Source organism: Stegostoma tigrinum, chromosome 31, assembly GCF_030684315.1.
Source record: "Stegostoma tigrinum isolate sSteTig4 chromosome 31, sSteTig4.hap1, whole genome shotgun sequence".
NCBI lineage: Eukaryota > Metazoa > Chordata > Chondrichthyes > Orectolobiformes > Stegostomatidae > Stegostoma > Stegostoma tigrinum.
The window spans coordinates 11,445,356-11,461,008 of record NC_081384.1 but is presented as its reverse complement, the minus strand read 5'-3'; the positions used below and the strand labels follow the sequence as shown (position 1 = coordinate 11,461,008).

At 39.9% G+C, this 15,653-nt stretch overlaps 1 protein-coding gene across 8 annotated transcripts in view; it reads left to right on the top strand.

Moving 5' to 3' along the window:
• The window catches only part of raraa (retinoic acid receptor, alpha a), a 530,677-nt gene that overhangs the window by 221,881 nt on the left and 293,143 nt on the right, over window positions 1-15,653 (top strand). For 4 of the 8 annotated variants that reach the window (XM_048560466.2, XM_048560465.2, XM_059638905.1 and 1 more), the window contains one exon: window positions 447-506. The exons of 1 other annotated variant lie outside the window; for it this stretch is intronic. The gene's annotated coding sequence lies outside the window, so the exon portion shown is untranslated. Of the gene's footprint in view, window positions 1-446; window positions 507-9,890; window positions 9,936-10,006; window positions 10,235-15,653 lie in introns of those variants that run through there. 3 more of the 8 variants (XM_048560473.2, XM_048560468.2, XM_048560469.2) reach the window with 3 other exon arrangements.

Genomic DNA, 15,653 nt, shown 5'->3' with positions numbered 1-15,653 from the left:
TTGAAATAGTGCTCTATGAACATCTACATAATTCCGAGAGATCAGAGAGAACCTAGGTTCAATGTCCAAGTCAAAAATGTCACCTCCAACTGTATACCATTCCCTTATGACTGGACTGAAGTGCAAACCTTAATATTTTTGGTCAAGTCCTGGAGTTGAATTGAATTTCAAGTAATGGACACAAGCCAAGAATTCAACATGAGATCATCTGGTTTTAATAGCTCAGGTAACCACTAGGTAGACTCAATAAATCATCAAAACTGTCCACGTTACCAGTATATAAAAGAATAATCGCAGACAAAATTTCAATGCCATGAATAAGTGATGAATGAATAACATCATTATGTTGGTGATCAAAGGTATCTGGATTTATTCAGACTTTTTTGGATGTGGTTGATTTTTTTTGTATAATATGCTACTAACAGTTTGTTGTTTTATGTTTACAGGTACTGTGATCGATGTAGCTTTGGTACTCTTAAGAATACAGCTAAACTTTCAGAAATGTGGTATGTTTATTTACTCTTTATTCATTTTTAAAACAAATCTAACAATGCTGACCTAAATTTTAAGCTGGGGTTTGAATGCAAATTGATATTTTTTGTGGAAAATGAGACTTGTGTTTTCTTTTACTGAGACTGCTGGCCGCTACAATGCATCAGCAGTGGGGGAAGACATTCTTGTCTGAATTTTTTGAGACTAGTTTTGCTCCATTGATACTGCCAAGGATGAGAAACCTGCCCCATTTGCATCTCCTCAGGATTAATTCATTCAGTGGAATGGAAATTGGGTCTGGGTATATTGGAGATGATCCAATTATTAATGCCTATTTTCCAACTCTCCTGGAAGTAAAAATTAACTACTTCATATCAGAGAACCTAGATCTAAACCTTCATGTTGCAGGGCAGCATCCAATTTCGAGAGAGTGAAGTGAGTGTGGAATTTGATGCTACATGGAACACTTCAAGTAAATAGTATTGAAGCACTTAATTTGAGGCTTGATGTGTATGTGAGAGAAAGGAATAAATAATTATGTAACCAGGATGGAAAGAGGTCATTAGAATGGAAGAAGCCTGGTGTAAACTATAAAGATTGGTGTATACCAGCTGTGTTGAATGGCCTGGTTCTGTGCTGTTAGTTTCATTTAATAACATTGTAATGATTGATTTATTGTTGTCATGTACTGAGATACGGTGAAAAGCTGTTTGACCTGCTACACAGGCAGATTGTATCATACAAGTGCATCACAATAGCAGAACAGAGTGCAAAGTAGTGTTACAGTCACAGAGAAGGTGCAGACAGGGAGAGAGATTGAAATCAACGTTTGAGGGGTCCTTTCAAAAGTCTGATAACTGCAGGGAAGAAGCTGTTCTTGAACCTGTTACTACATGTATACAAACTTTTATATCTTTTGCCTGATGGAATAGGGTGGAAGAGAGTAGAACTGGGGGGAGAGGGGTCTTTGATTATGCTGGTTGTCTTTCTGAGGCAGCAGGAAGTACAGATGGAATCAATGGATGGAAGGCTGGTTTACGTGATGGACAGGGCTGTATTCACAACTCTGTATAGAGAGATGAAATGAAACAAGGTAAGCTGTGTAATAGTGTTAAGAAAATAAAAAATGTCAGAGGAGAGGTAGTTAAAAAAGATAGCCATTTCAAAACAATGCACCCATTTAGGACAGGTCTTTCACTGTTTAATTTTGCTAAACATTGGTGCATCTGTCGCAAAAAGGGTTGACAAAGGCTTCATGCCTTGACAGAACACGATTTAATAAAATGTACCCATCTTAGGAAAATGCATTGATTTTGGGCTAGGCTTTTGCTGCTTGATTTTGCTGAGAGATGGTTTATATCTTTCACAAAAGGTTGTCAGAGTCTTAATATCAGTTGAGATTAAAATCTAAACCAGGAAGGAGGGGATTGGTCAAGAACCACTAGAATTGCTGAGATGTTGGGGGCCGTACTTCTTAAGAATTAATAGGGTCAAAAATACGGAAGAGATTTATTAAAATAATTCTGAGAATAGGAGATTTCAATTATGTAAAGACATTTAATGCAGTAGCACCCTTTTTCACCAGGAATGAGTTTAAGTGAAGATCTAATTAAGCTGTTAGAATTGGAGGAATTTTAATGACCAAATAAAAACCCATCTCTATTGAATGTAAAACAATAATTAGATGAATATAAGTTAAAGATTTATTAAAAGAAAGAGGGGAAAGTTTAGATATTTTTTATACAGATGATTGAAAACACCACCAAGAAACTGTGGTATATAGCTTTTAGAATGAATGGGAATTTTTAATAAAAGGAACTGTAGGGAAAAGTGTACAGGTGTTATGCGGTTGTATTGGGGGCAATTAGCTTCGTTCTTGGCTGATAGCATTTAAAATGGCACACTTTGTGGGTTATATGTAAACTACACTAGCCTTGAATAATAGCTGCAACCTATTAAAACACCATTAGAGTCATCGGGTGAGAGCTGAGAGATTGTGTGTCTATCTACAGATGGGCAGTATTAGTTCTGTGACTGATCTGATGACACATGGGACAGCATAGAAAACTTTATTCAAACTCATTGACGACAGTTGAAACTTAAAAAACCACAAGTGGTATTGAAGTCGGGAAGAAGAATTGCTGCTTGAACATCACAACGTAGGAGGAACAGAGAGAACAGCTGTTCCTGCACTCCTCCATGGTGTGATATTTAAATGATAGCTCTCACTGCCAACTCAAGATTTCGATTGTGATTCCTGCTGCTAATGTAAAACCATAATGTTTTATTTTAAGAGCAATCCACTGTCCTTACTCAAAAATCAAATGATCTCTCGTACCACTCTTCAGTACAGTTGGAACTCACCAGTTTCACATATGTTAAATGCTGAGCGACAGATTGATTGTTCATATTCTGTTCAGTTCTAGTCAGCATATTCATATTCTAAGAGAGAAGGTGGACTTTGGAAACCATATTTAAAGTTACAATACACATATTTAAAGTTACAAAAAGAATAGTCATAATTTTGAGCAAAAATAGGAGATGTTAGAGAACTTGTGATTATCAAATTAAATGTGTTCTAGGAAAACCCGTATTGAGCCACATTATACTGAGATAATAAAGTGTGAAGCTGGATGAACACAGCAGGCCAAGCAGCATCTCAGGAGCACAAAAGCTGACATTTCGGGCCTAGACCCTTCATCAGAGAGGGGGATGGGGTGAGGGTTCTGGAATAAATAGGGAGAGAAGGGGAGGTGGACCGAAGATGGAGAGAAAAGAAGATAGGTGGAGTGGAGAGGTGGGGAGGGGATAGGTCAGTCCAGGGAAGACAGACAGGTCAAGGAGGTGGGATGAGGTTAGTAGGTAGGAGATGGAGGTGCAGCTTGGGGTAGGAGGAAGGGATGGGTGAGAGGAAGAACAGGTTAGGAAGGCAGAGACAGGCTGGACTGGTATTGGCATGCAGTGGGTGGAGGGGAAGAGCTGGGCTGGTTGTGTGGTGCAGTGGGGGGAGGGGACGAACTGGGTTGGCTTTGGGATGAGGTGGGGGAAGGGGAGATTTTGAAGCTGGTGAAGTCCACATTGATACCATTGGGCTGCAGAGTTCCCAAGCGGAATATGAGTTGCTGTTCCTGCAACCTTCGGGTGGCATCATTGTGGCAGTGCAGGAGGCCCATAATGGACATGTCATCTAAAGAATGGGAGGGGGAGTGGAAATGGTTTGCGACTGGGAGGTGCAGTTGTTTATTGCGAGCCAAGCGGAGGTGTTCTGCAAAGCGGTCCCCAAGCCTCTGCTTGGTTTCCCCAATGTAGAGGAAGCCACACCGGGTACAATGGATGCAGTATACCACATTGGCAGATGTGCAGGTGAACCTCTGCTTAATATGGAAAGTCATCTTGGGGCCTGGGATAGGGGGTGAGGGAGGAGGTGTGGGGGCAAGTGTAGCATTTCCTGCGGCTGCAGGGGAAGGTGCCGGGTGTGGTGGGGTTGGAGGGCAGTGTGGAGCGAACAAGGGAGTCACGGAGAGAGTGGTCTCTCCGGAAAGCAGACAAGGGTGGGGATGGAAAAATGTCTTGGGTGGTGGGGTTGGATTGTAGATGGCGGAAGTGTCGGAGGATGATGCGTTGTATCCGGAGGTTGGTGGGGTGGTGTGTGAGAACGAGGGGGATCCTGTTTGGGCGGTTGTGGCGGGGGCGGGGTATGAGCGATGTGTTGCGGGAAATGCGGGAGACGCGGTCAAGGGCGTTCTCGACCACTGTGGGGGGAAAGTTGCGGTCCTTGAAGAACTTGGACATCTGGGATGTGCGGGAGTGGAATGCCTCATCCTGGGAGCAGATGCGGCGGACGAATTGGGAATTGGGGGTGGAATTGTTGCAGGACGGTGGGTGGGAGGAGGTGTATTCTAGGTAGCTGTGGGAGTTGGTGGACTTGAAATGGACATCAGTTACAAGCTGGTTGCCTGAGATGGCGACTGAGAGGTCCAGGAAGGTGAGGGATGTGCTGGAGATGGCCTAGGTGAACTGAAGGTTGGGGTGGAAAGTGTTGGTGAAGTGGATGAACTGTTCGAGCTCCTCTGGGGAGCAAGAGGCGGCGCCGATACAGTCATCAATGTAACGGAGGAAGAGGTGGGGTTTTGGGCCTGTGTAGGTGCGGAAGAGGGACTGTTCCACGTAACCTACAAAGAGACATTATACTGAAACTGTTTTCCCCTTTTTGCAAGGAAAGAAACATGTAAAGAAAATGTTCGACAATTTACCTTGGTTCTTTTTATTGAGATGGTGCCAAAGTTGGTTTCAAATATATCTGAAAGAGAACGTTGCTGATAATTATTACTAAATGTACCTTCAGAAGGCCTCTGAAATTAAAGTTCCCATCCACGCTCCAAAACTGATTAGTCTTACCCATTGAGATCACAAAAATATGTGAACTGAATTCCATTTCATGTGTATGTTATAAAAATGGACATTCATTTTGTTTTTCTAATATACTGTGCTGCAAGCTTTTGTGGCTGTCACGTTTGACAGGGAGTAATTAGCACTCCCCTCCTAAGTATTCTGATTCTTGTTGGGATGTTGCTGTAGGGGGTTGAATAACCTTGGCCTGTAGCCATCTCTTAAGTATGAACCTGGCCCAATTTGCTAGCTATTCAGCAGGAGAAAGTGTTACTACAACGTTGAACACACAACTCATGTTGTTTACAATGATGCCTACCAGCAGAGGATCACTGAACAGTGATCAACATATGCTGTACTTCCAGCATATTCATTTAAAGTGTTTATTTTCATATTTGGCAATTCATAAAGACTATTGATAATATAAGACCGAAAGACGTAAGAACAGAAATAAACGCATTTGGCCCATCGAGTCTGCTGTGCCATTCAGTGAGCTCATGACTGATCTGATAATTCTCAACTTCACTTTCCTGCCTTTTCCCTATAACCCTGAATTCCCTTACTAATTAAAAATCTGTCCATATCAGCCTTGATGACCTAGCCTCAACAGCCTTCTGTGGTAAAGAATTCCAAAAATTCACTTCAGTCCGAGAGAATCAATTCCTCCTTACCTCTGTCTTAAATATGCAACTCTTATTCTGAGTTATTATTCTGATTTATTATACCGCAATGGAAAACAACTTTTCAGCATCCACCCTATCAAGTCTTCTAAGAATCTTATACATTTCAATAAGGTCAACTCTTACTGTTCTAAGTTCCATTGAATATTGCTCAGTCTACTCAACCTCTGTTCATAAGACAGTTGCTTCATACCCAGGATCAGCTGACTTGAGCCTTCTCGAGACTGCCTCCAATGCCAGTATATCTTTTGACCCCTTCCCCTAGATACGGGATCAAAATTGGAACTGACCAAAGCTATAGCTTTCAGCTGTCTTTCTTCATTTCAATAATACTCGGCTCCTCTATTCTTTCTGCCAATGTGTATAAACTCAGATTTTCCCACATTATGTTCCATTTGTCAAGTTTTTTGGCAACTCATTTAGCTTATCTGTATCCCACTGTAGACTCTCCATCATCCTCACTACTTGCATTTCTATCTGTTTTTGTGTCAGCTGCAAACTTGGCGATTGTATATTAAACTGTGACATCCAAGTAAATAATATATATTGTAAATAATTGTGCCCCCTGTGGCACACTGCTAATTAACGGTTGCCATTCTGAAAATATCCCCTTTTATCTCAACCATCTGTTTTCTATTAGTTAGCCAATCCTGGGAGCATTCTAATATACAACTCCTCACACCATACATTGTCTTATTAAGTAGCTGTATGTTTGATATTTAATCAAACTCCTTTTGGAAATTCAAATATATTACACCTATTATTCCCCTTTATATTTTGTACTGTTTGCCTCAAAGAACTGTAATAAATTTGTAGGCATGATTTCCCCTTCTTGAAGGCATGCTGAATTTGCTTGGTTATAGTGTGCATTTTTAAATGCTGACAGAGTACAACTTGGATGATTTTGCAGTATTCCACAAGTGTGCTTTTGTGAGCTTGTGTAAAAAGTATGCTTCCAACTTGCAGACTGGATGAATGATGCCAACAAAATGTTGAAATTTCGTCAATACAAAATCAATATACTGCAGATTCTAGATTTCATAAATAAAGACTAAAATACTTGGAAAAATTCAGCAGGGCAATCAGCATCTGTGAAGACAAACAAAATTAAAGTTTCAGGTCAAGTGACCTTTCATCAGAACTCATGAAATCTCATGCTTAAATCAAGATCGGACTTTGCTGCATTGTGTTATAGTAAATTGAAACAGTAAATGGTGGCACTGTTTCATCCTCGGGTTCCAGAAAAGCCAGTATCCCTACCGTTAATTTTATGTATTATCCGAGGATCAGCAAGAATTAACTCAGCTTTTAAAGGAACTCTTACTGTGTTTTAGATCCATGAAGCACCAAGTTCTAGATGGCATCAGAAGGGTGTTTATCTTCTTCCAATCAAAGAGACCTGAACTTTCTTGTTTTCACACCTTGGCGGGATGAGCTCCTTAGTGATTATTAATTGGCATCTTAAAGGTAATAATTGGTGAGACAGGAAGGTCAACCAAGGGCTTTGTGCCCAAACTGACCTTGGGGAGGCGATGGCCTAGGGGTATCATTACTGGACTGTTAATCCAGAGACCCAGATAATGTTCTGTGGACCCAGGTTTGGAAACTGCCACAGCAGATGATGGAGTTTGAATTCAATAAATATCTTGAATTGAGAATCTAACAAAGAGAAGGAAACTGCCATCCTTACCCGGTCTGTGACTCCAGACCCACAGCAATGTGATTGATTTCTAAATGCCCTCTGGACAATTAGGGATGGGCAATGAATGTTGCCTAGCCAGTGATGCCCCTCACCCCATGAATGAATAAAAAGACATTTAATTGCTGAGGTGTTGGGATGATGGAGAGTATCTCTCCTGGGCCAACACACCTGATTATTTGCCCTGCTTGTCCCTTCTCCGGAGAGGAAAATCCCAACCGTACAGTTGCCAGAGTCTTGGCGATATTTTCTAATCGACCAGTTCAGAGATGTTTTTATGTGCCTCCGGACCAGGTGGGACTTGAAACCAGGTTTCTAGCTGCAGAAGTATGGCATTACCACTGTGTCATAAAAGCTGTCTTGCCAGAGTATCATACTGTTGGTTTAACGTGTTTTGGAATGAAAATTGAGCTAGTTGTGGTAAATCTTTCAATGCCTCACATGTGGTGGAATAATTAATAGTGCACAGGTGATAGCAGCTGCTTTCAGTTTTCGGTATCATATCCGTAGATAGGTCATGCTTAAGTGCAATGCAATGTTTATGGCTGCTAAGCAATGCATATTTGAATCAGTTGGAGGCACATGAGCATGCTTCAAGAAATCAAGCACGATTACAGTTTGCCACTTCCCTCTTAAAAATAGTGTGATTTAAGAATTCTCTGAAGTGTTTTTCTTTGCATTGAACATTATAATATTTCACAATTTGATTTTGTCAAATTATTTGTGATTCAAGTATGGAAAGGTGATATTTAAAACAAAAAGCTGTTCAGTTTGTATCAGTCTGCAGATTCTGCAGTTGATCTGTGTCAAAATGATTTCGGAAATATGATGTGCCCAGTGTGTTTGAATGAGTAGCCCTAGGATCAAGTGAGTTCAAATTATCAATGCATGCACAACATATTGAGAAGCTGAAAATTTGAAATAACAAATTCTTATGAAAGATAATTGACCTGAAAAAATAACCCTGTTTCTCTTCAAAAATACTGGCTGACGTGCTGAGATTTTTTTCTTGGTTTATATTTCTCATCGAATCACTATTTTCTCTATGCATATATTTCAATGTAAGTAAAACTGACTGACATGCCATTTCAAATCTGATTTTCATTTAATTGTGAGAGGCTTTGATAGTGTAGACATGTAGAAATTGTACCTGTTGAATGAGGGTTCGTAAGCTGAGGATAATAATTTTGGATAAATGGTGAAAAACAATGTGAAATTAATGCTTTTTCACTCATCAACTTGCTAATCAGAACCATGGTGGAGAAAGCAGCTTCAGTCATAACTTTTCTCAGGGAATTGAATATAATCCAGCAAAAAAACTGTGCAGGGCTCTGGATCGGGACTGGAGCTACTTGGATAACTCTTGCATCGAACAGAGACAGTGAGCTCAATGGCTTCTTTTCATGCTCTGTGAGTCAATACATTGACTCAATTTGAGGCAGCTTTATAAATCTTCCAGGACATGGCGCGTTTTTTTCTAGTGATACTGTCAATGCTGGAATTCAGAAAGTGTTAAAAAAAATACCCTTTTGATCAGGCAGCATCTGCAGAGGAAAAACTGTTAATCTTTCAGGTCAGTGACCTTGCATTTGACCTGCTGAATGTTTTTAAGTGAACTATCCTTTCCCACTTGTTCAGGGGCCAGTCTGTTAAGTTTTATTTGAGGTTGGTTTCTATTTTGAATCAATGTATGACCTGCTTATCATGGCAGAATGTGGAGCAGAAACACTCCAGGTAGATTTCAAGCCCTCCTTCGTCCTGAATTGAAGTATACTAAGACAATGTATGTTTATAATGGGAGAAGCCCAAGAGCCACTTTTCCTGGCACGTAATGTTAGGTTTACACTTGATTGTTTAGTCTACAGTCAGCTAATTGGGAAAAATAACGCATTTGAAGTGTGGCCTCCATTAGACAATAAAGGAAAGACTCATCCAGAGGGCGTGAAATGAGCACAACACTGATGCTTGTGGGTGCTTGCAGCAGTGTTCCCAACCCCCTGCCTGATGTGTACTAATCGAAGATCACAACTTTTTAGCCCGAGAACAGTGTTGAGCAAGTTTAAAACTACAGCTAGAATCCGAAGTGAATTAAATTGAAAAGCCATTTGCTGAACAATAATTTTCCTTTACTAGTTTATTTCCCTTGCTCCCTTCTCCAGAAATCACGATGCCCTGTTTTGAGATGGAAGTTGCCAGACACCCATCGGTTCTTCTTGGCATTTTGTATGAATGAGAATTAGCTTCAGTGTGTGTGTGTATGTTTTGGGGGAGGGGGTGGAAGATATCACAGCTGAACCTGGCCAGCCCTCACTACCGTGCACACACATACATCCAGCAGGAACTCGCCGGCAAAAACTTCGACTGAATTCTGTTGCCTAGTAAATACACAGAAACCATTGATACACCATTGATGACCACAGCCTTTGCTGAGATTTGGCGTTTGGGACTATATCTGGGATCTTCATGGTTTGTGGCGCTCACTATGCTGGTTAAATTTCCAGCTTAAACGGGGAGAGCTGATTTTAAAGTGCTGACCGGTAACTCTTGTGTATCACAATGTTGCTGTTGTACTGTAACTGCCTGTGTCACTCCCTGTAATCCTTTTGCTGCTAGTGCACAGACTGTGTTGCCAGGCGGACAGACAGGAAATCACAGAAGCTCGCAGTGCTCGACAGGTGGGTGCAGTGAGTGATGTGTTCGGTAGTCTACAGTCACAGGGTTTCAACTGGCTTGCTGAGCTGATGACATCGGCAGAGTTCTCGTATTACAGCTTTGTTTTTCCTGTTTCTAAAGTTTACACAGTTAACCTGCCTGCGTCTCCTTTTCAACATTCGGCTTTTCTGTTCAAACGGATTTGACACCAGTGTGTGCCTCTTACTAGAATTCCAGACACGAGGTTGGTGCAAACTTCACAACTGAATGCACAGTTGGACATAGTTTTGACAGCGGAAAATGCTTTTACGGTTTTATAATTGTGAGTATTTCAATTGTCTGAGGGAAGGGGGAGCAGAGTTACTGAGAAATTAGGTGCACATAATCTGTTTTTTAGGCCGCATGTTTACTGATTGGCTCTGCTTCAGGTCATGTAATGCCTAGACTGTGTTCTGTTTTCGATCAGTCTGTCCGCCTGTGGGAATCGGAGCTCTGTCTGAAGCCTGGTTCTTGGCCCCAGTCTGTCAGTAGGCTGAATTTGCTGATATTTTTCCAGCCGCTGTGCCAATAACAAAGGAAAGAAAATAAAGAAGGGAGAGGGTGAGGGGGGAGAGAGAAAAGTCGCACTGTGGACCTAGTGACAGCCCAGTCTCCTGCTTCTGACTGTTTAATTCCCAAGTGACCAACATGTGTGTTCGATTTTCAAAGTTAGAAAATACATTTATTGTGGCGTGGGATGGGGGTGGGGGGGAGCCGTGTAGAGCTGAGCGAAAACGCTGATACACAGAGATCAGAATTCACTTATTCGTTCGTTTATTTAAATTGCGATATATGGTTAAAAAGAGGTTTATGAGACACAGTCACAGTTGGACCCAACTATCTCTGGACCCTTTTAATATGTTTCTTGAGGAGTGACTGCATTGATGGTTGTTCTCATAGTATTCTGTATCTTACTCCAATTCCAGCGTATTTACAAGGCAATACATGTAAAATGCAAATAAATTGTAGTTTCTGGAATTTGGAAGTATTCAATGCAAGGAAGACAGATCTTTCTGACAGTTGGGCTTAGCAAATCTAATAATATTTTATGATAGATTCTGCTAGATTCACAATTCTTGTTGATTGCGAGCCAGTGACATACATGGAACTCTTAAAAGCCAATTTAACACTAAAATCTCGTAATGTGCTGTTTAAAAGCATTGTGTGTTTGAACAGTTTTGAATGTTTGTTTTCTCTTATTGAGAGTGGTTAGTTATTGACAACTTTGCAGATGGAATTGCAGTGCACTTGTTTTAAAGTCACTTACCTCTTAAACTGTTGCTACATAAAACTAAACGGTGTTATCTGACCCATTTTTTTCTGAAGAATTACTTTGGTGAAAGCTGTTTTTTAGTTAGACTTTTCAGCTGCCACCCAATTGCTAATTTTAAAAAAAAAACTCGCCATTTTAATGTACATTTTCATTTAGTAAGACAGTGTTGTAGTACCTATTCCAAATAATTCATTGGCATAAATTTGTCTTTTCTCAGGTGGTGCATTTCGGCATGTTTAGTGAATTCTTGTTCTTTGCACTTCAAGATAAGATTGCAGACCTCGGAAGTCTCAAGTTCAGTCCTTGACCTGTGCTCAGCTGAAGTGATGGTTACATCACTACCATTGGCCTTAACCCTCATAGCATAATGAGGAGAAACTCAGATTGGTTTCACAGCTCGGCACCACATCGAGGGCTGTAGGGCCTGTACTGCACTGTAATGTTCTATGTTCTAAACTCAGTCAGTATATCTGTCCAATTGCTGTCCCATCATCACGAGTAAAAGAATGCTTATGTGTTTATTGGGTAAGACCAGATCAGGCTGAGCTTTGTGGTCAAATAGCCTGATGATTAAAATTCAATGTTTTGCTTCCCAAGTGATGAGTACTCTACTGGCAAGTTCAAATGGCTGTCTGAATGACACTCACCAGGATATGGCAAATTCATTGACAGAGAGGAGAAGTCAGGAGGAGAAAAGCAAGGGGCAAAATATAAGCAAATCATAGAATTGTGTTACAAAGAAGGAAGGCCTTTTGAATCTGTGCCAGTCCTTCGGTAGAGATATCTAATTAATGCCTGTCCCCTGTTCTTTCCCTATAGCCTCCCAATTTTTTCCCTTCAATTATTTATTTAGTTCTTATTTAATGTTATTGCTCTGAGTAATGCTTTCTCAGTCACAGTATTCGTTGAGAGGGGAAAAGTCCTGATCTTAACTCAGATTCTTTTGTAAATAACTTTCTGAATGTCTTCTGAATGGGAGAAGAAAAGGCTGCCCTCCTGCAGATGTTTCCCATGGCTAATATATTTATTTGGTGAATGATTTTAATATATTAAAATTTAGAACAATTGTCTTTTTGAAATGTGTGGGAATAATGCTTCTTGACCAAGCAGGTAAATTTTAAAACTGGCAAGAATGATGTTAACTGGGTAAATGGATGCTGATAATACATAAGCAAGTGTTTATGTGCAGATCTAAGTGCACATTCCATTTACCTGATAAGGAGTATGCATTTTTAAAAAAAAGATTTGGACAGCATTGAACCAGAAAAAAATGTGCAGGTTATTCGGAACAGCTCATCTGTAGCCGCCTGATATATTCGGGCCCAGGCTTCCTGGATTACAAAGAACTTAATTGGAAGAACCTCAGTTTTCAGTCTAGCTGTACCCCTCCAGGTTCCACCAGAGAGTCAGTGATGGATACTTCCCTGGAGTGCATTGGAGCTATCTGGACTACTATCTGTTATAAAGGATCAGCTACTTCCCATAGAAAGCCAATTTGGTCTGTCTCACTGTCCCTAATTCTTTTAAACAAATTAATGACTGTCCTTTGAACTATTATCATCTGGTTATACTGGCTTCTGTTTCCCAGAATCAAGGCACTTATCCATCTACTTCTTTTTGTTATTGAATAAAATTTCATAATTCAAGGCATTTACAGATTTGGGAATTACCCCCAAAATATAACAAATAACAATGCTCGTGACATTTTTGTGCAATGCATTCTGGAGCACAATATCATGAGCCTATACAGGTTTGTAGCTATGCTACAGCTTGACATCTTCAAAAACTGAAACCCAAACCAGTGGTAGTTTTTTTGGGTTCGACCGTAACCAGTTCAAGAGCAAATACTGTATTTTAAATTATTTTTGGAATCAGCTCAGATTATTTCAGCAGGGCCCTAATTCCACAACAGAACCCTAATTTGACATGGTTATTTGAGTCATGGTACATGTTGACCCCCACTCCAAAAATCTATAAGCCAGCTAGCTGGCTGTAATTGTGTATCCTAATGTCTAATTTGAGTGCTGGTGCACAAATGGGACATGAGGCTTTTTCTCAAAACATATTGTAGACAAAGTTTTACATTTTAAGTTTGTCAGAATTCTAGGTTTACTATTTCTCTCTTTCTCTCTATCTCTCATATCTGATAAAGATTGTGCTCACTTCTTTTTCCCTGAAGAAGTGACAAAACATCTAACTCACTAACTGGAATGTTGACAGTACTTTCTATTAAAGTTAGATTGCTGAGTGCTAGTTCTGTCCAACATAAACATCAGTTCACTTCAGTTCACAGACAAGTTTGCAGATGCTCATCTGGTTGTGAACAACTTTCATAAGAGAAAGGAAAGCTTGACTTTGATATATTTGGGTAATTTATTGTTTTTTTTAGAGGAAGGGGCAAATAGTTTTTAAATATTCCTGGGGTCCACATCTGGAAGTAATTTTCTGCATTCCAAAAGGATTACCACATGCTCTGTGATGAATTGGATTTGACTGATTGTTCAGACTGACAAGTTTGAATAATGTTGAGAGAGAAAAGTATTTACAGTTTTTAATGGCTTTGAACTGTACCAAGAGATCCAGGCCAGAGAGAATTTATCACTGTTGTTAGTACGTCTATTCGCATTGAACTTTATACATGATTCAGACAATGCATTACATGTATCCTACCCAGACAAGGCGGGTTGCAGTGCTGTTAATCCTTAGTTTCTGAAGATTTTTCCAGTTCTTGAAGGTCGCACATTTTCTGTCATTTATGTTTCAAAAACTTTGACAAACCAAAATATACATTACGATATTAACTGTGTGGTAAAGCATTTAATTAGTGTTCTAGAAGATCTTAGACTCAATGCATAAGTAATTTGTTAATTAGCAGCAGCACCAACCTCTCCTTTCTTCTCCATGCCCCCAAGTTCCTTTATATAATGCTTGAGTAGAGTTCCCTTTCACTTCTTGAGTCTGGAAAATAGAATGAGGTTTAAACTATCTTTAAACAGATTTGGCTTGTGTGACATGGTGTCCTTACCTTCATATATTTTCTAAAGTAGGCATTTTTCTCCCAAATAGTTTTCCCTGTAGAGCAGCTTTGACCAGTTACAGCGTAACTAGTTCTAACAAATCAGAACAGGGCCAATGAAAAATTTTGATTCATCGTTTGAAATATGGCCTGTAGCCTTTGCTTTACTTTCTATATTGTACTGGAATCGGGCTGATGCTGTAAAAGCAAACATACAATAGAAATTGGTAAACATGGTGAGTTGATTAGTAAGGGTTTAAGTAGGATTGATTCAGTGATTGACTGCCAGTTTCTTTACTGAAGGTTGGTCCTTTTGCAATGTTTTGAAATTAGGGAGTAATGCATCACATGTAGCGTTAAGGCTGTTGGTTTAAGTACTAGTTGTTATTGATTTGACAGTTGCTTGTTGGTACAAGGTAAGCAGCTGGCCTAAGTGGTCAGAATTGTGTATGTACATAGCAAACAGAAGACTCCCCAGTGGGATGGGGATAAAATGTTGAGTTTTACAAATAATGTGGTTCCATACATATGAATATTTAAACTAACAGACTATCAATACTAAAGTAATTCTCTATGTAGCATTTGCCACTGGTAGTGGGACAATTTTACTTATATTCTTGCAAGATTACATTTAATAAATTCCTTGATTATTCATTTTACCAGGTTTACATCACAAATTTTACCTGATTGCTCCTGAGACAATACGTAGCATTTGTATAGTATCTTTATTGTGGAAAAGTGACAAAAGTTTACTATTTAACCGAGGAAAGAGATAGTAGGAGAGATAATCAATAACTTTCCTCAGAGAGGTGTGCTTTTAAGTGGTGGAACGAATATAGATTTAAGAAAGGAATTGGAGTATGGCGCTCAGTGAGCTAAAGGCATGGCTACCAATAGTGTAGCAAAGGAAGGTGGAATCCATGTGGAACCAAATCCAGAGAAATGGTTATTTGAGTCAGAGTGTAATGTTGGAGGATGATTCAAAGCTAGAAAGAAGTAAGGCTATGAAAGAAGTTAAGCTCAAGGGTTACAATCAATTTGAGATGTGGTTACTCTGGGAGTCTTTGAAGGCAGTCGCAAACAGGAACATCGTTGGTGCAAGATGGCCTTAGAGATTTATATGAGAAAATTTCCAGTAAATTGAAATGCGACCTGGAACAGTTCAAAATGATTGACCTTGGAGGTAACAATGTTTCAGAAAGAGATGGACTGTAGTAGGCCGCAGCCAGAAATTACAGTTGATGATCTTTGATGGCGAGAACATAGAGTTGGATCTTCACTGTGGGGTTGAGTAGGAAGGATGCTGAGATTATGACTATTCAGCTTTAGCCTCAGACAGTAGCTGGAGAAAGCAATTAGTGAGGCAGCATCCCAACCATAGAAAGACGTTGGGAGATGATGGTATTTTTGACC